Raw genomic sequence first — 20,738 nt, forward strand, 5'->3', positions numbered from 1 at the left:
CTGATGAATATAATAGATATGGTTATGTCTACTTAATCAAGCATAAGTCAGAAACCTTTGAAAAGTTCAAAGAGTTTAAACAGGAAATGGAGAATCAGTTGGCGTAACATTCAGAATTTCGGGTATGATGGTTCGTGTTTCAATTTTCAGGATTTAGGGAGGGACTCGACGAGTCGTAGGGATGGCTCACCGAGTCACGTCGAGTTGAACATGTGGATTTAATGAGAAGACTCAACGAGTCCAAGTATGGACTCGCCGAGTAGGTGCTGGGTAGAGAAAACCCTAAGTTCCTGGGTTGGAGCCTATTTAAAGGAACTCATGACCTTGTGTGCGCCTCATATCTCCTGTGAGAAAACCCTAAGTCGCCAATGGAGCCAAGGGAGAGTTCTTGTGAAGAAATCAAGTAATTTTGGTGGGATTTTGCAAGGAAGAGAAGGGATTCAGTTAGAAGGACCAAAGGAGGTTTCTATTTTGAGACATCCAAGCAAGGATCTCCATTCTGAGGTAGTATCTGACCACTTCTTTCTGTTTTGTGTAGGATCCTTGAATCTAGGGTTTTCCTTACTCTTTCTTGGATAGTATGTGATGCATATGAGGCCCTAATGTGGAATAAGCTTTAGATCTGGACCTTAAGAGGTCCAGAGAGTCCCAAACTTCCAGCTTTATGCATTCCCTTTGGGGTTATGGATCTAGGTTGCCATTTTAGGAGCTATTTTTTCATTAAAGGGCATAAGAGTGTTGCATGAGCTTAAAGATTGAACCTTTTTTTGATATTTGGGTGTAAGAAGGTCCGATCTATAAGTTAGAGAAATAGATCTGACCTCAGAAGGTCATTTGAGTGATGCCATGGAGGGAACTCGCCGAGTCCATATAGGGACTTGACGAGTCGAGTCGGGTTACCCCGTGATTTGTGGCCAGTGGTAACCCGTCGAGTGAAAGGTTAACTCGACGAGTTGACTAAGGCTTTTTGAGGATTCAGAGGATCCACATGGACTCGCCGAGTCACCCATGTGCACTCGACGAGTCTGGTCAAAGTTTGACTGTTGACTGTAGTTGACTTCAGTTGACCTTGGGGTCTTGGTCAAGCTGATTCAAGAGAGGTCCAGGAGGGGTAGAATGGTCCTCTACCCATTATTATAGATGAGAGCATGAGAGGATTCTGATTAGAGACATTATCTTGTTGATAGGAGAAGGCTAGGTCGGGATATTCGAGCTCATGAGTTTATCCGACTTCATATGAGGTGAGTCTTCTCACTATACTGTACCTGGAGGGGTACCTATGTGTGACCGAAAGGTCTTATATGCTATGAGATATATGTGATGTATGTTTTTATGTGATATGTATGTGTTATGTATGTTATGTATGATAAGGACCGGAAGGTCAAGATGATATGGACCGGAAGGTCAAGAGGTTACGGACCAGAAGGCCGATACGGGTAGGACCGGAAGGTCTACCGGGATTCGGGACGGACGTTCCCTGAGACACTTGGATCGGAAGATCCCACAGATTTATGGTCTGGAAAGGCGTATGTGTTGTATGTGGTATTTTGGGGAACTCACTAAGCTCTTGTGCTTACAGTGTTATGTGTTTTGTGCTTCAGGCACTAGCGAGGATCGCGAGAAGGTGCTGGCATAAACTGTACACACTAATGAAGATTTATGTACTTTAGATTCTGGGGTTGTTCATTGAGATATTATGTGATACAAAGGATTTTTTTTATGAATGAATTATCTTTTAAAAATGAAATTTTTTTTTGAAAATTCATGTTGTTACAGTTGGGCAGGAACATTAAGATGCTCCGATCTGATCGAGGAGGAGGGTATCTTAGTATAGAGTTCCTTGACTATCTTAAGGAATGTGGAATTTTTTCACAATTGACAACTCCTAGAACACCACAATTTAATGGTGTGGCTGAGAGGCGCAATCAAACCTTGTTGGACATGGTTCGTTCCATGATGAGTCGAGCTTCGTTACCAATCTCATTTTGGGGGTATGCCTTAGAGACTATTGCCCATATCCTTAATCTAGTCCCTACTAAGAAGGTTGCCAAAACACTTCACGACATGTGGAATGGGAAAGTTCCCAATTTAGACCATATCAATATTTTTGGTTGCGAGGCTTTCGTGAGATGTGAGACTCAGGACAAGCTCAAACCTCGTAGTGAGCGGTGTATTTTCATCGGCTACCCGCAAAAATCTTTTAGTTACCTCTTCTACAGACCCAGTGAGAATGTGGTCTTTGTGGCAAGGAGAGGGGTCTTTCGTGAGAGAGAATTTATAAGCCAAGGAAATAGTGGGAGGCAAGTTGACCTTGAAGAGCTTCAAGAGTCAAGTGGTGAAGGAACCTCAAACCCTAGCAATCAACTTGAGGAGCAAACTGTTGTTGAACCAACTAACGAGTCTGTACCTCTGAGGCGTTCCACTAGAGTTAGGAATCCACCTGAGCATTACTATGGTTTCTATATTACTATGGAAGGTGATACATTTATCAGTGGTAGTACACTGGTAAATTTCGATGAACCTAACAGCTATAGGGAAGCCATGGCAGGCCCGGATTTTGCTAAATGGAAAGACGCTATGGACAGCGAGATTTATTCTATGTATGAAAATCAAGCTTAGAACTTGATTGAAAATGTACTAGGTCGTAAGACGGTCGGGTGCAAATTGATCTTCAAGAAGAAGACCGACATGGATGGGAAAGTGCACACTTATAAGGTGCATTTGGTTGCAAGGGGTTTCACTCAAACTCAGGGAGTTGACTATGATGAAACCTTCTCACCATTACCAAAGATCAAGTCTATTAGGGTTATGCTAGCCATTGTTGCATTTCATGACTATAAAATATGGCAAACGGATGTCAAAACCGCTTTCCTAAATGGAAAGTTGGCTGAGGATGTTTATATGAGTCAGCTAGAGGGGTTTTTCAATGCGAAGCACCCTGATAGAGTGTGCAACCTTGAGAAATCCATTTATGGATGGAAACAAGCATATCACAGCTGGAATCTTTTTTTTGAAGAGAAAGTAAAAGAGTTTGGTTTTTTTGAGAAGCGAAGATGAGTCCTATGTATAAGTCAAAGCTAGTGTGAGTATAGTTAGCTTTTTGGTACTGTATGTAGATGACATACTACTCATAGGAAATGACATCCCAACTTTGCAGGAGATTAAATTCTGGCTTGGGAATTGTTTTGCTATAAAGGACCTTGGAGAAGCTTCCTATATCCTAGGGATAAGGATATTCAGAGAAAGGAGTAAAAGACTAAATGGACATAGTCAGAGCACCTATGTGGACAAAGTGTTGAAAAGGTTCAACATGCATAATTCCAAGAAAGTTGACTTACCGATCTAGCATAACGCCAGACTAAGCAAGGCTCAGTGTCCGAGTACAGAGGCTGAGATAGCTGAGATGAGTCGATTACCATATGCTTCCGCTGTTGGCTCGATCATATATGCTATGACTTGTACCAATCCTGATGTGGCCTTTGCTTTGAGCATGGTCAGCAGATATTAGGGGAACCCTGGAAAGGCTCACTGAATTGTGGTAAAGAACATTCTCAAGTACTTATGAAGGACTAAGGACTAGATTCTTACCCTTGGTGGGAGTGATGATTTGAGAGTAATGGGTATAGTGATGTTAACTTCCAGACTGATAGGGATAATTTCCGCTCTCAGTCGGGTTGGGTCTTTTCCGTTGTGATAGCTGATTCGACGTGTGAATCAGAGTACATAGAAGCGAGTGAAGCGGCGAAGGAGGCGACATGGCTAAGGAACTTCATCAGAGACCTTGGAGTTGTACCAACTATAAAGGAGCCTATGAAGATTTTCTGTGACAACAATAGTGCGATTGCGTTAGCCAAGCAACCGAGAGATCATGGCAGATCCAGACACATTGATAGAAAATATCACTTTATAAGATATGAGATAAAAGAAGGACTCCTTGTGGAAAAGAGGGTATCGTCAGAAGAGAACCCAACATATCCCCTCATGAATGGGCTGACTAGGGTTATACATTTGCAACATTGAAGGCGCATCGAACTAAAGGACGATATTAGTTTTACAGATCTGATAGCTCTGAAACTTGTAAAATGTAACTGACATTTGATGATTAAATAAAAGTTGTTGTTTATTTATAAATAAGGTGTTGCTATCTTGTGTCAATCCTATACTATTGTTTCAACTTTGCATGTTTTGACTTCCAGAATAATTACTTTATTCAAACTCTCCATATTTAGTCCTATATTGGAAGTGGGTATGAATCAAGATTGTCATGAATTGGGCTTGTAGATGTATAAGGTGTTGGACATAGCAAGAGTTGCTATAACATTCATGAGTGCTCATAAGTTCCGAGTATTGGATTAAACCCATGCTCACTTGTATCACTTCATGGAATTTATCTTGATTGATCGTGAGATGGTAATATCATATAAGTCTTCGAACCTAGAGATATCAGTTATTTCCTATGAGTTGGTTGCGCATTGATTTTACGAAAGCGCATCAGTAACTTGATGTCATAAAACGTGTCTTTGTGTAGGATTCAACAAGTAGTAGAACAAGCATATGAGTCGAAGTTTATATGTTCCTTTTAGGCCTTGGAGGATTAGAAGCGACATCTGGGCCCCTCGATGATTTTGTTTTGACCTATGTGCCGGGCCCGGTCATAACCAAATTGATGTGTTCAGTTTAGTTCTATGTCAAACAAATCGGAAATCAGGAAACAAACTACTGGACAATAAGTACGACGTTGTTCCATGTATTTGTCCGGCTAATATCTTGAGAGCAAAGGATTATATCATCACTTATCTAAAATGGTGCTTCATAGTTCAAGAAAGTTTTAAGAGCTACAAATGCTGGTCGGTTCCTGAAGTCATACTTGCAACTATAGTCATCAAACTTATCCAAGTGGGAGACTATTGGATAAGGTGTCTAAGTCCGTAATTATATTTGGTATGTACTTGACCCGACCGTGCATGTTCCATTTGTGTCACCCCCCAAACCGGAACGGCGGAAACGTTCGGGGGCGGAGGACGTCTTTTTTAGTATCACAAGACATGCATCCTAGTAATCAATGTAATAAACAACAATTTTATTAGAAAGAAAGTGTTTACAAAGTATGTGATTCACAAAACACAAACTACATACGTAAATAATAAAACAAGTCATGAAGCTATTATGCTCTGTCTTCTGAATCTCAGCGCGCGTACTTGTCTACTAGTTTCCTGAGAATACAAATTATTTTGAAAGAGTATATCAGCATTTAAGCTGGCGAGTTCATAAGATTTTAGTGATGTAATGTAAGTTGTAAGTTCTTTTAGAAAAGTTCGCCTGTTCCTCCAGAAAATCCTATATTTCCTGCTTTGATGCAAGATAAGTAAAAATGACTCTACAATCCTTTCTATGAGTACTAAATGGATACAAATTACATAAAACCCAGAGTAAACAAACAATCGATTGTGTGTATCTGCCCTAAGCACACAACCAATTAAGGAACATGAAGTAAGGTGGAAATCACACATCCCATTGTTTGTTAGATTATTGTTGTATATAACCCTGGGGTATTCACCTGGTACTCATGGAGTTAACTGCAATAGTTCCTTTACATTTGTAGTCCCTTATTTCTTTTAGTAAAATGGTAACCACAATGGTTCCTTCTATAATCACTTAATTTATACCAGGTATATATAATCTAATATCGAATAGATAGTTAGTTGTGTGAATCTGCCCTAAGCCCACAGCCAAACAAGGAACATGAAATGGAGCGGAAAGCACACATCCGACTACCTATCGTGTATTAATTATATATAACCCTGATGTGTAAGCTAAGGTATTATAGAGTTAACCACCTAAGGTCCTTTAAGTTATACAGGTTTAATAAAATGGATTAAACCCATTACTGGTAAGTTTCTACTTTTGTCTACTAAATGTCCTATGTTTTGTACTAGAAAATGTTGTATTGAATTTGTATACTATGAACTGGCCCATACCTGGTACTCCTCATGATTACTTAGTGTATATGGAAAATATATGTAGCTATGATCGGGTAGATAGTAGGTTGGGTGAATCTGCTCTAAGCCCACAACCAAAATAGGAACAGGAAATGGAGCGGAAAGCACACATCCTACTACCTGTCAGATCCGATTAATATATTCTCATGATGTATAAACTAAGGAATCATAAAGTTAACATTATAGGCCCCTTTTTACTGAATGTACTATGATTCGACTGTGCTGTTTGTCGCTTGTAAGTTTTCCCTAGTTTATAACTATCTTAACTCGAAAATAGTTTGCACTAACTTTCAAGTGGAACCGTCACAATATGAAAGTAATGGGAAAAATGTAAGTAAACGGTTGTCTTTTATATTGACAAACTGAAGTACTGACTCTTAAAACCAGATTGTTTTATTAAGGTCATAATGTGATCTTGTACAACCATTCACTTCAATCAAAGTCAGACTTGTTTTTGCTAACTTTTAGCACTGTTTAGAGTCTGTTTGAGTGTTCTAAAGCTTAGTACCTTCAAGAGGTAATTATAGGAAGTATACTCTAGAGTTCAATGTGCAACATTCAAGTCTCAAAACTCCAAGAATTGGAGTTTACGGCCATAAAATGGAGTTTACGGCCGTAAACTCTATGGTATATATATGACTCTTAGTCATTTTTAGTCACTTTAACTATTTTAAGCCAAATAACTCATTCTCTCTCAAGTATCATCCGATTTTTCTCTAAGATCTTCAAGATTGTAAGTTTTTCTTCCCTTGATTTGTTGATATCCTTCAATATCTAGTGATTGTACATAATTTCATCCACGAAGTCTCTTCATTTTGATAGATCTTCAAGTTTTCTTCATTTCGCCAAGAACAACAAGAACACACACTAGCTTCTATAATGAAAGTACCTACCTCCTATACTTGTTAGTTAGTTAGGATGTTGAATCAAGGACTTGAAAACATCAAGAAATCAAGAATAAAAGGTGTTTACGGCCAAGACAATCTCCTTGGGCCGTAAACCCTAATTAGTGGTGCAATGTTGCCACAACTCCTTCCTAAGCCTTGGAACTAAGTCTAGAACACTTCAAGGAAGACCATAGGACCTTAACACACAAAATGGTACATGTTACCATGAGTTTACGATCGTAAACTCATTGGGCCGTAAACCCATGGGCTGTAAACTCATGGGAGTCATGCCATTGGGCCGTAAACTCCTATGTGAGGCCCTACACCCCTTATATGCAACCCTATGTGGTTTAACACTTCATAACAAGTGTTTCCTAGTCCCTAAGGTTGTTCCATTTCATGATTAGATGTTATAAACACTAAATAGATACACATATGTGCCATTATATGCTAAATAGGATCTGTGTGTGCTCAAGCCTTCACTTGACACTTAGCAATCCTTATCGATCTTACATTCGAGTTACTCAATACAAGTGAGTTCATACCCCTTCACTTATATTTTCAATGATTTTAAATGCTTTTTATGGGTGGAATACAAGTAGAAAACATATTAGTTATATAATCAATCACATGTGATTTATAACTGTGTTTCAAACAAAGGACTTCATATACTTCAAACTGTGTTTCAAACAAAGGATTTCATACACTTCAAACTATGTTTCCATCAAAGGATTTCATATACTTCAAACTGTTGTTCAAACAAAGGATTTTATATACTTCAAACTGTGTTTCAAGGTTTCATATACCTCAAACTGTGTTTCAAACAAAGGATTTCATATACCTCAAATTGTGTTTCAAACAAAGGATTTCATATACTTCAAACTATGTTTCAATCAAACTGTTTTTATATCATCTTATAAACAGACATCAAGTCATTGATATTTATTGTTAAAATATTCAACTGTATTTGAAAACCTCTTTTTAAACTTATATATTGTTAAAAACATGTCTATATATGCATAGTTATATAAGTAATGTTTAAAGGACTTAGGACTGATAACTCGGTTTATTTTCTTTTCCTTGTTTGGATGTGGCATTAGGGTATCGGTTATTTATCTGAATTTCGTCTAAATATTAGTAATAGATTATGTATACATATATAGATATAAAAGTACTATCAATCAGTTCAGTATCTTTAGGTAGCAAAGGCATGCCTTCATTCATTCAAACTACAAAAATTACTAGTAAACTATAATAGGTATAGTTTAGTAGAATACTATCATATACAAATACTATAACAGAGAATACTATAACAGAGAATACTAGATAGAAAATACTATACAAAGGATAATATATACAGAGAATACTATACATATAATACTATTACTATAACAAGTATACTATAACAAGGTTCAGAAATAACATAATGTGAGATACTACTTCATGACACAACTACCATTTCACTGTGTCACATTTTGTAACCAAAATCTCCTAGAGGGAGAGTGTGAGTTTGCGTATAGATCTATACTGGATTGACTATCGTACACCTTGATGTTCGCTACGGTGGGACTTGCAAGTCTACGGGTGCCAAATGTCATTTTTTTCGACGTCTTACATCGTCGTGTTATAGTCAGTTTAGTATGGTAACAACCTCATCACATTTTACCTTATATAAGACTTTTGCTTAAGGTAGTTATTGTTGGATTAATGTCTAAGTCCATAACTATATTTGGTATGTACTTGACCCGACCCGGCATGGTCCATTTGGGTTGCACTTCACTGACACAATTAATATGGATAGTCTTTTGAGAATAGTATATTTATGATTAATAATAATATATTATAAGTTCTAATATATTAATATGGAATCATATTATTCAATTAGTATTGATCAAGAATTAATTTAGAATTAATTAAGTAATCATAACGAACTAATTAAATATGGACTCTTATATATATGGAATGGGCCAAGTTCATTTAGGTTGGGTTAAGCTTTCATGGATAGTCCATGGAGTGTTTAACCCATGGATCATATGAAATGAAAGGTCATGGGTTTAACCCTAGTTTCCATACTATATAAAGATGTCCTTGGTTGGTGAAATTGGCACTAGTGTGGTACACTAAGAAGGTCTAGCCGATTTCACTAGAGAGAACCAAGTATCCATATTATCTAAAGTCTTCCAAGGTGTTTTGGTGATTTGTGATTCCACTTGAGGCTTCCACACTATTAGGGCTAAGCTCTTAAAGCTTGAAGACATCAAGCTACATCAAAAGGTATGTCATCTAACTAGTACTTTGTAGTATAAGAACTTCATAATATGCTAGTTAGGATTAAAGCCTTGGAAAATTCTTATTTGCATGTATAATAGAGAAAACATAGATCCAAGGTTTATAGGGTTGCATGTACACCATAGGAGTGTTAGAATGCCCATAACCTAACAGTGGTATCAGAGCCTGGGCTTGTCTTCTTGTTATACTTGCAATAGAAGCTGAAAAATCTAGTTTTGTTGCTGTCTGCCCAGCAGACTCGCCGAGTCCATGAATGGACTCGCTGAGTCCAAGGCAAAATGCATCCAACTCGCCGAGTTGGTTCGAGCACTCGACGAGTTGGAGCCCCAGACAGCATAAATTCGACTTTTTTGGCTGGAATTGGACTAGGAATATTACCCTAAGATGTTTTTGGACTTATAAACTTGTTTTTGATGTGGTAATGTTCATGCAAATCCAGTTTCAAATATAATTTTCAATCGATTCATGTTTTGTATTAGTTTAAGGTTTAGACTAATTACATGAAAAAGTTTGATTTGAATTATCTTGTTCTTATGATTTGCTTAGATTAATAGAAAAGTTGAATGAAATAGTTGTTTTCAATCCAAATTTGTTGGAATGGTGTCTAAGGCTGCAACTATATTAGGCAAGTATTTGATCCGGTTGTGCATGGTCCTTTTGGGTCGCCTTCACCATAGCAGCTTGACAGGATGATTTATAATGAGAGAAGGAGTATTATTAATATATTATAAGAATAATATAAGGAATAATAATATTGTTTTTTAATTAATATAAGTCATAAATTAATTAGGAATTAATTTGGTGACTTAAAGAGATTAATTAAATAAAGGGGTATAAACCGTCAATTGTTTGATAGTTGTACTTTAGGCTATAAATCCCTAATGATAAAGGGTGGCCGGTTTTAGGGTCATTGGATAGGCCTTAAAATCGTCCAAGGGCTTATCTATTAGGGTATTGGATTGCTTAGGGCCTAAGTTATCCAATTAGGGTTTAAGGATGAAACCCTAGGAGCCTTACAAGTATAAATAGACCCTATGGGTTATGGAAATCGACACTTGTGCTTTTGGAAGGAAACCCTGGCCGATTTCATCCCCTCTCCTCTCTCCTAAATCATCTTCTTGCTAGTTGGTGTTTGTAAACCATTAGAGGAGTGACAATTATGACTCTAAAGCCTCAAGGACAAGAAGATCAAGCAAGTAATCAAGGTAAACTTCTAATCTCTGATTTCATATTGTTATTATAGTCTATTAGCCATTCGAAGTCTTGGATTCAATGTATGTTCAATTAGAGAAACCTAGATCCAAGCATTAGGGTTGCATGTGCACATAGGAATGTTCATATGGCTAAAACCCATCAGTGGTATCAGAGCCTAAATTGGTTTCTATTGAATTGATATATTGATTGCTTGTTTGTTGCTTAAAAAATCATTTTTTGTCCTCTGCCTGATGAACTCGGCGAGTCCCATGGTGGTACTCAGCGAGTAGGCTCCACTCGGCGAGTCCATCTGGGTACTCGGCGAGTTCGAGCATCAGAAAGAGCAATTTTCGGGATTTCTTGTTGTTTATCTTTGAGATACTTGCCTTAATCATATTAGATCAATATAAATCCGATTTTATGATGTATATGAGTATATTCTTGACCTAATTGAAGATATTTATCAATTAATAAAATATTTATTTCCTTATGTGATAATTGATTAATTATTTTAATTAAATTGGTAAATTGTTATGCATGAAATCATTAAATAAATCAAATATGGATAATTATGGAATTAATTATTAATTTAGATTATTTTCTATTTGATCCTCTATGTTTTGAAAAGTTTAAAACTTGCCCTCACGTTTTGAAATTTATATTTTGTGATTAAAAGTTAATTTAGGAAAATTTAAATTTCAAACCCTAGAATTTTACAAGTTTAAAATTCAACCCTATACTAATATAATATTACAAGATTAATATATATATATATATATATATATATATATAGATATATATATAAAATTAAAAATGCTAGTCTTACCGTTAGTAGACCTCTTTCACGAAGTCAGTCTATAAGGTGGGTATAAGGTTGCGGCCTATAAAATGGCACTTAATGGGTGTACACTCACACCCACCGCTTGCTTGATCGGTGGAGGGTCGTTAGCCGAACAGGTAGGATAGGGCAACCTCATCCCTCATTAAAAGTATAATATGAAATACAAAGTAACTACATGTTTTTTCAAAAATTTCCCAATCTTAGTTACTTTAGGAAAAGTGAATTGAGGCAATCCCATGAAATTACACTTTGGACCCTTGCTAGGAAGTTAGTGGAGCGTGTGTGGTTTACCGGCACACTAATTGGTTCTAAGCAAAGGTGGCAAAGGGTGATTCATTGTTTATCATAGTTCGATGGAGCGTGTGTGGTTTACCGACACATCGAATAGGTGATTGTTACAATGAAGGCACCATGTGAATTTGCATGGTAATTCACACCCACTTTGTGATCCTCGGTATCCCAGTCACAAACGAGAGGGGCATATCGAGATTTAAACATGCCATTGAAAAGTTTCAATGAATCTCATCTAAACCTATGAATTCTCAATACATTTAGACTTAAAGTTATGTTTTATGGTGGAGAATTAGTGAGTCGTCATTCACTTACCTTCAAATTGTTTGCATGTTAGATTACGGTATCCCTTTTCTAATGTGTAAATATTGTTGTTGGATCCTATACCTAATTTTTCTTATTGGGTGATAATTAGGGATTCAAATTCTAATCTATCTTTGTCCTTTCTATTTGTAGATGTCAAACGCAAATAACGCTGCTGCTTGTTCATTCACATTGATGAGCCTTTGTCAAAAGGTCACTTTCGACGCGACGAACATTAGCGAATGGATAAGATACATTCGCACAATTGCTCGCTATGAGGACAAGGAGTATGTCCTCGATGAGAAGCTCGAGAAAATCAACCCAGAAATCGCTACTCTGGCTAAAATGACCGCTTTTGAAACCCACGAGTGTGTTGCAACAAAGGTACATTGCATCATGATAGCCACCATGAATGCCGAATTGCAAAAGTCCTACGAGGACATGTATCCGTATGAAATGCACCAAGACTTGTTGGAGAGATACCACCAAAACGTGAGGCAAGAGCGTTACAAGATTTTCACTAACATGATTTCCGCCAAAATGGGTCATGGAGAATCTCTTACTGTGCACCTGCAAAAGATGCAAAAGTATGTCGATCGTCTTCGCAAATTGAATGTTGACTTTGGGGAAGACTTGGCGATCGACATGGTGCTTCACTCTTTGCCTCCGTGTTACAATCAATTTAGGATGACCTACCACATGAACAAGGAATAGGTCACCCTAAGTAAGCTCCAAGGTCTCCTTAGGGTTGCTGAAAGTGACCTCAAGGAGAAGTCCGTTGCACCCAATCCCAATCCACCCGCTGCTCCTGTTTTGGCCATTGGGCAAGGAAGAGGCAAGAGGAGGAAGGCTCCGTCTAAGAGCCACCGGAAGGGAAAGTCCTGTTGGGTTTTGAGCATTCTAACACTCCTAAGTGTACATGCAACCCTAAATACCTTTGATCTATGTTTTCTCTATTATACATACAAATAAGAACATCCAAGGTATAATCCTAATCTAGCATACAAAAACAATGAGTGTAACAAGATAGAATACATACCTCTTTGATGTAGAAAGTCTTCATGAAGCTTGAGTGCCTAGCCCCAATAATGTGGAAGCCTCAAATGGAATCACAATCACCAAAACACTTAGAATAACTTGAGAGAATTCTACAACTCATGAAATCGGCTAGCCCTTTCTTACTCTCACTCTAGTGGCCGATTTGGTCAAGAATAAGATGCTTATATAGTTAGGGTTACACCATGTAAACCCTAATTGACATGGCCTTTCATTTCCATGATCCATGGGTACAAATACACCATGGAGCATCCATGGACCATCCTATGGGTTTTAGCCCAACTTGATTCTCCATGGAGCATTAGCCCACTATACAAGTATGGATGATTTACACAATCAACCCATATATTTAATTAGTCTTCTTTTGATCACTTAATTAATCCTAGATTAATTCTTGATCAATACTAATTAAATAATCTTATTATTCTTATTATTAATATACTAGAACTTATAATATATTAATAACCATAAGTGTCTTATTTCTCTCATTATAGTCTATCCAAGTGCATGATGGTATGCAACCCAAATGGTCCATGCCGGGTCAAGTCAAGTCTTACCAATTATAGTTCTGGACTTAGACATTAATCCAACAGTCTCCCACTTGGATAAGTCTAAAACTATTATTGCGTATGACTTCTAGAACCAACTGGCAATCGTAGCTCTCAAAAGCTTCTGTCGAACTCTGACCTTGTAGATGAACTCTGACCTTTGTCAATGACTTGTCCATTAGATAAGGGATCATATATTCCTCCATTCTAGATATCATATGGACTGAGACATGGATTATAATCATTCTCTTTGTCCATTTGTTGTTTCCCGATTTCCGATTTATGACGACTGACTAATTGAACAAATCAAATCAGTCCTGGCCCGGCCGAGCACTTCCATTTGTCATCATCAAATCATCGAGGGGCCCACAGATGTCGCTTTTATCCCGAAGGTAAAAGGAATGTATAAACTTCGACTCATATGGCTTGTTCTATTACTTGTTGAATCATACACAAAGGCACGTTTTATAGCACCGAGTTACCAAATGCGTTTTCGTGCAATCAATGTACTATCAACTCATAGTAACAACTCATATATCTAGGTTTGAAGAGTATAAGATATTATCGTCTCATGATCACTTGTGATAAAATCCATGAAGTGATTCCAATGAGCGTGGGTTGAATCCAATACTCAGAACTTATGAGCACTCATGAGTGTTGTAGCCCTTTGTCCAACACCTTAGACCTCTACAAGCCAACCCATGACAGTCTTAATTCATATCTACTTCCAACATATGACCGACTGTGGATGGTTTGAATAACTTAGTCATTCCGGAAGAATAACCTAGTTTATTCGGGAAGTCAAAACATGCAAAATGAAACACAATAATAATTGAATCCAATATGGTATCAAAACCTATGAACATAAATAAAACACCTTTTATTTATCACCATATGATTACACATTATTCATTGTATACCATTTCAACTATCAACTTTATTCTTGAATTTAAAACAATAGTTGTCCCATGCTCCAAGCATGTACACTATGTTTTCTAAACACTAGTCATGCCATACACAAAGTATGCATACTATGTTTGTCTATGATCTTTACTTTGTGAACTAGATCCATTGAACATAACTTCAATGATTCTCTTTTCACAGTCCCAATTCCTTACTGCAAATGCAAGAATTCCAAATTCATGCCATTTACTGAAATCTGTTAGATTCTAACCTTATATGCATTGATCCCCTTCTAATGATTATGCACAAATTCACAAAGACTTGGCAACAACCATTACAGACTATTCCAAAGGAGATCAGCTGCTTGGAAACATCCTTCTTGCATTAAGTTTCCTTAATCTTACACAGATTGAAAACTTCTAACTTTGAAACATTTCCAGATTCCATTTTTTGACTATCACTTCTGAACAAGAGTTGCCTCCTTATAGATTATGTCAATATGGTCCTTCCAGAATTATCACTATACTTCCAACTGTCCTTGAGCAACCAATCTTTGGAAAACCTTAGATTGTCCTCGACAATTGTTTAATCCTTTTAGTCATATCCAATTCTAAACCTTTTCCGTTCTTAATGCCCCAGGCATTTAGGAAAATTTTAGAAAGGATGAATATAACACATGTAATCGATCCTATATCCGAAGCATATGGGACACGATTCATGATGTCTCACATAAAGACTAAACCAGTCTTTTGCTATAACATTTCCATTTCAATTTGCCAAGTTCTCATAATTCAGATTATGAAAAGGGATGCCATAATCATAATCGAATTTTAGAACGCAAATAATGGACTCATATACAAAATTTCCTTATGTTGAGCCATTCCAACATGAAATTCATATATATATCCTTGACTAAATGATTAAAACCTCACGATCTAAGCTTATAGATTTGAGATGTAGTATAATTTCCTCTCCCTTAATTATAGCAAAACAACTTTTCCCAATTGAAACCTTTTGTTTTCTATAATTAACATTGCTAACTTGCAATACTTATCATAATTATCATGCTCCAACTATCTTTGACATGTACTTAGAAATCAACTGACTTTCTTACCAAAGTTCATATTTCTGATACTAGATTGTTTTTGATAAAACTTTATCAAAATCATACACCTTTCCTTAGATAGCACACTTGTGTATCAAAACAATTATGAAGAGGGTTGCCGTAATCATAATGGTTAGACCTTTTTGTCACTTCTCACAAGTCCAGGTTAGTGTGCCGGTAAACCACACATGCTCCACTAACGACTTTGAGAATGCAAATATCACAATTGCTATCTAGCTAAAGTCTACTTAGTGAAAGTGTTTCCTCACCATCATTTTCATGAATCGGAGAGAAACCTTATGACAATTAGATTTAATGGTGTATGTGTTCTTATCCATGTGAATTGTCAAAACCATAGTCACAGGACTAGGATAATGACAAATCCAAACTCATATGGATTGAACTCAATCTTAACTTCTTGCCACTTGGCACCTCAAGGGCCTGCCATTGCTCCCAAGTTGTTGTGCAACACATTGAGAACTCTAAGAACTCATATGCAAAGCCAACTTCAACTGGAATGGGCACAAAATATGTCAACACGATAGGTTATAAACCTCAAGTCGTGTGCTAGTGAAGAACTTCAGGTTTTATTCTTGATTAGTTCTTGAGACTTTCAAGACTTTAAAGACTCCCACTGTCCTCTTGACATATAAGACTCCCTTGTAAAATATCCAAGAGATAGTGTGGATTCTAATCAAGACAAACACTTCACACAATTGGCCTAAGTTGGTCTTTGTTTTATCCAAAACATCACAACATACCAATTTCAAATGTACAAGAGTAGAGAACTTTTACTCTTACATTTGACAAGTGTTTTAAACCTTCTTTTGAGACATGTCACTCAAGGTACAATCTTGGAGTATGACTCTAAGACTTGTATTGGAACGAAGTATGACTCATCTTCTTGATTTAACCATTTCAACAATTCAAGTTCCTTTTCTTAGTCATAAAAATGCACTAAGATTTTCCTTAGAGAACTAATTTTGATATGGTTTCTTAATCATTAAGATGATCACAAAAATGACACTAAAGCACTCTCCCATCTTTTCAGATTTGAGAAACTTTTATCCTTCTGCCTAATTTGATTCTTCTTATTCGCCCTGCCATACATTGGAACCTTTTTCCAATGTCTCAGAATTACACTTATGCTTGTAAGTATAACCATATTTACTGAACTGAAGTAGATCATGACGAATAGTCTTATCAATCTTTTGTGGTGGACTTAATCAGTGCACAAGACTATGTACTCGATCCCTTAGTCCATTACTTGACTCACAAATCCATGTGACCGAGTAATTAGTCTTAATTTTCCAATACTTGAAAGTTCTCATTCATCATGCTATACAACTTGCATGATTCCAAGTTCTGGTCCAATTGAAACTTGGGTGATGAGAATCTTTCCTTATTTGGTAAATTTAGACATTTCCACAAATGAAAGAATCAATTTCATATTTCCACTCTTGCTATTAATGGAATCATATAAGCAACAACTTTTCCTCAAATGCCATTGTAAGGATATTTTAAAATAAATAAAATCAAAATTTTTCTTTTATTTAAATCTTTGCGGAAAACTTATCCTTACAACCCATATGAAAACTTGTTGTTATCTATTCCTAAGCAATATCTCATAACTCCTAAGAAGTAGCTCAAGAATCCGATCTTCAAACTACGCGATAGAAATCCATCTACGCGATCAGATTCAGCATATTCTTTCTTTAAGTTTCTTCACTTTTTCTTTGATTCTTAAAACATCACCATGTGACCTAGTCACATCATGTATCAAGAATCTCAAAATAGAAACTTAACAGAGTTAGATAGTGGATTTTACCTGAAGTAGAGTCAAACTTATTGACTTTAACATCCTTAGGTAAATTTGGCAGCTTCGCAACTAATGCCCCTTCCTTTGGCAATATAAACATATGGACCCTTTGATAATGGTACACAAGACTATCACAGACTTAGCTTTTTCTCTTTACCATTTGGTCAACCGAGTCGACTATGGCCGATCCCTTTCCATTGGGAAGAGAATATTTTTCTGGATTTCCTGTGTCACTATTGTCAATGTCCATCAAGTTTCAAGGAAGTTGATCTTAACAAATATATAAGATCATTAAGGGTCTTGTCGTAGTCTGTTTCATAGGTGTTCCAAAAGAACTCACTATGTGACTTAGAAAGTAGTTGAACCACCAACTGTCTCAAGACTTTGACACCCAACTCTCCCGGCTTTTCAATATGTGACTACATCTCCAAGATGTGATCACACCTAGACCTTTCCTTGTCAATAGGGCTTGAGTGACCTTAAACTTTACAAGAACTTGTGGGTTGAGGAGAATAATTGGAGGAGGTGAATGAAGTATGATTTCCAAGGGACATCATCTTCATTTAGGAATGCTTGTTTCAAGAGATTTGGGAAGATCATAAATGTCTAAACCAGACATGTTGTGGGAGGTATTCAAGATAGTTTAATTTTAAAGTCCTTAATATGACACCCAATATGAAATATTAAGGCTAGGACCCAACAAACTATTTTATAACTTAGAAGAGGTATGCCGTAATCCAAGCTATAAAATATTTTAAGGTAGGTGAATGACGATTCACCAATTTCCACCAAGATAAACGAAATGTATTATTAGGTTTTAATTGGATTTGAAACTCCTAGATCTTTGAGATTCATTGAATTGTTCAAAGGCATGTTTCAATCTCGAGTGTGCCCTCTCAAATTTTGTGACTGGGATGCCGAGGATCACAAAACAAGGTGTGAATAACCATACCAATTCACTTGGTACCCTTAATATTATCACCCAATCAATGTGCCGGTTAACCACACACGCTCCATTGATCTATGACAAACATTAAGTCACCCTTCGTGATCCTTACTAGTCCAAGTTAGTGTGCCGGTTAACCACACACGCTCCACCAACGACTTGGTAAGGTACAAAGTGTGAATTCCATGGGCTAGCACCATATTCACATTTTCCTAAGTAACTAAGATTGGGAATTATTAAGCGTTTAGTTACTTAGTATTTATCATTAATACTTTTAATGAAGGGAGAATTATAGTCTTGTCAAACCCGTTCGGCTAACGACCCTCCACCGGTCAAGCAAGCGGTGGGTGAGAGTGGACACCCATTAAGTTGCCATTTTATAGGCAACAACCTTATACCCACCTTATAGACCGGCTTCGTGAATGAGGCGTACTAGCGGTAAGACTGACTTTACTCTTATACATATATATATTATTAACTAATAATATTATAAAGTATAAGGGTTGAATTTTAACTCTTTAAAATTATAAGGGATAACTTGTAATTAAAGTATTCATAAGTGAAAACTTTTTCAAATTCCAAAACTAATTAATTCCATAACTTATGTGTCTAAAGTAGTTTTAATCCAAAAACTCTTCAAGTTCCATAACTTGAGGACAAGTTATGGAAGACTTTAAACTATTAAAAGAATTAACTTTTCTTTATTTTATAACTTTTGGATTTAATTATGGTTACACTTTATTTATTTATTTATTAATGAAGTGACTCTTGAACCTCCATAACTTAAGGACAAGACTCTTCATCTTTTGTAACCATTGCCAACTTTTATGAGTTTTATGAAACTTAAATGTGACTTTTCATATAACTTGAGGACAAGTTACAAAAACACATTTTAGAATCAACTCTTAGATTAATTTGGATTGAAAACAACTATTTCACTCAACTTTTTTTATTAATCTAAGCAACTCATAAGAACAAGATAATTCAAATCAAACTTTTCCATGTAATTAGAGTAACACTTTAAACTAATACAAAACATGAATCTATTGACACTTATCTTTAAAATTGGATTAACATTAACATTACCACATCAAAAACAAGTTTATAAGTCCAAAACATCGTTGGGTAATGTTCCTAGTCCAATTCCAGCCAAAAAAAGTCGAGTTTATGCTGTCTGGGGGTCCAACTCGGCGAGTTGGATCGATTTCATCACTTTTTAGGCATGGACTCGCCGAGTCTCCTGATGGACTCGCCGAGTCTGATGATCAGACAGCAAGAAATTCGATTTTTTAAGCAGTTTTGCAAGTATAACAAGAAAACAAGCCTAGGCTCTGATACCACTGTTAGGTTTTGAGCATTCTAACACTCCTAAGTGTACATGCAACCCTAAATACCTTGGATCTATGTTTTCTCTATTATACATACAAATAAGAACATCCAAGGTATAATCCTAATCTAGCATACAAAAACAATGAGTGTAACAAGATAGAATACATACCTCTTTGATGTAGAAAGTCTTCATGAAGCTTGAGTGCCTAGCCCCAATAGTGTGGAAGCCTCAAATGGAATCTCAATCACCAAAACACTTAGAATAACTTGAGAGAATTCTACAACTCATGAAATCGGCTAGCCCTTTCTTACTCTCACTCTAGTGGCCGATTTGGTCAAGAATAAGATGCTTATATAGTTAGGGTTACACCATGTAAACCCTAATTGACATGGCCTTTCATTTCCATGATCCATGGGTACAAATACACCATGGAACATCCATGGACCATCCTATGGGTTTTAGCCCAACTTGATTATCCATGGAGCATTAGCCCACTATACAAGTATGGATGATTTACACAATCAACCCATATATTTAATTAGTCTTCTTTTGATCACTTAATTAATCCTAGATTAATTCTTGATCAATACTAATTAAATAATCTTATTATTCTTATTATTAATATACTAGAACTTATAATATATTAATAACCATAAGTGTCTTATTTCTCTCATTATAGTCTATCCAAGTGCATGATGGTATGCAACCCAAATGGACCATGCCGGGTCGGGTCAAGTCTTACCAATTATAGTTTAGGACTTAGACATTAATCCAACAAGTCCCGAGATGGTTCCTCTTCTAGTGGGACCAAAGTTGATCCCGCTAAGCCTAACCCTAACCCAAAGGAGGCAAAGTGCCACCACTGCCATAAAATAGGGCATTGGAAGAGAAGCTGCCCAGAGTACCTGCAAGCTATAAGAGAAGGAAAGATCAAGCCATCTTTCGCAAGTATATACACAATTAAATCTAACGATTCATCTCATGCTATTTCTTGGGTCCTTGATACCGGGTGTGGTTACCATATTTATTCTGAATTGCAGGGACTAAGAAGAAATATGGATCTGGAGCATGGAAGGATAAATCTAATCATGGGGAACAGAAGATCTTCGCTGTGACCAATATTGGAGTGTATTCCTTAGTGCTTAGGAATGGTTTATGTTAAGATTTGAACAATCTATTTGCCAGAAATGGCAAGAAACATCATTTCATTTCATGGTTTGTCTAGAC

The sequence above is a fragment of the Lactuca serriola genome, chromosome 8 (genome assembly GCF_051521515.1).
Source record: "Lactuca serriola cultivar US96UC23 chromosome 8, Lser_US96UC23_V15, whole genome shotgun sequence".
Taxonomy (NCBI): Eukaryota; Viridiplantae; Streptophyta; class Magnoliopsida; order Asterales; family Asteraceae; genus Lactuca; species Lactuca serriola.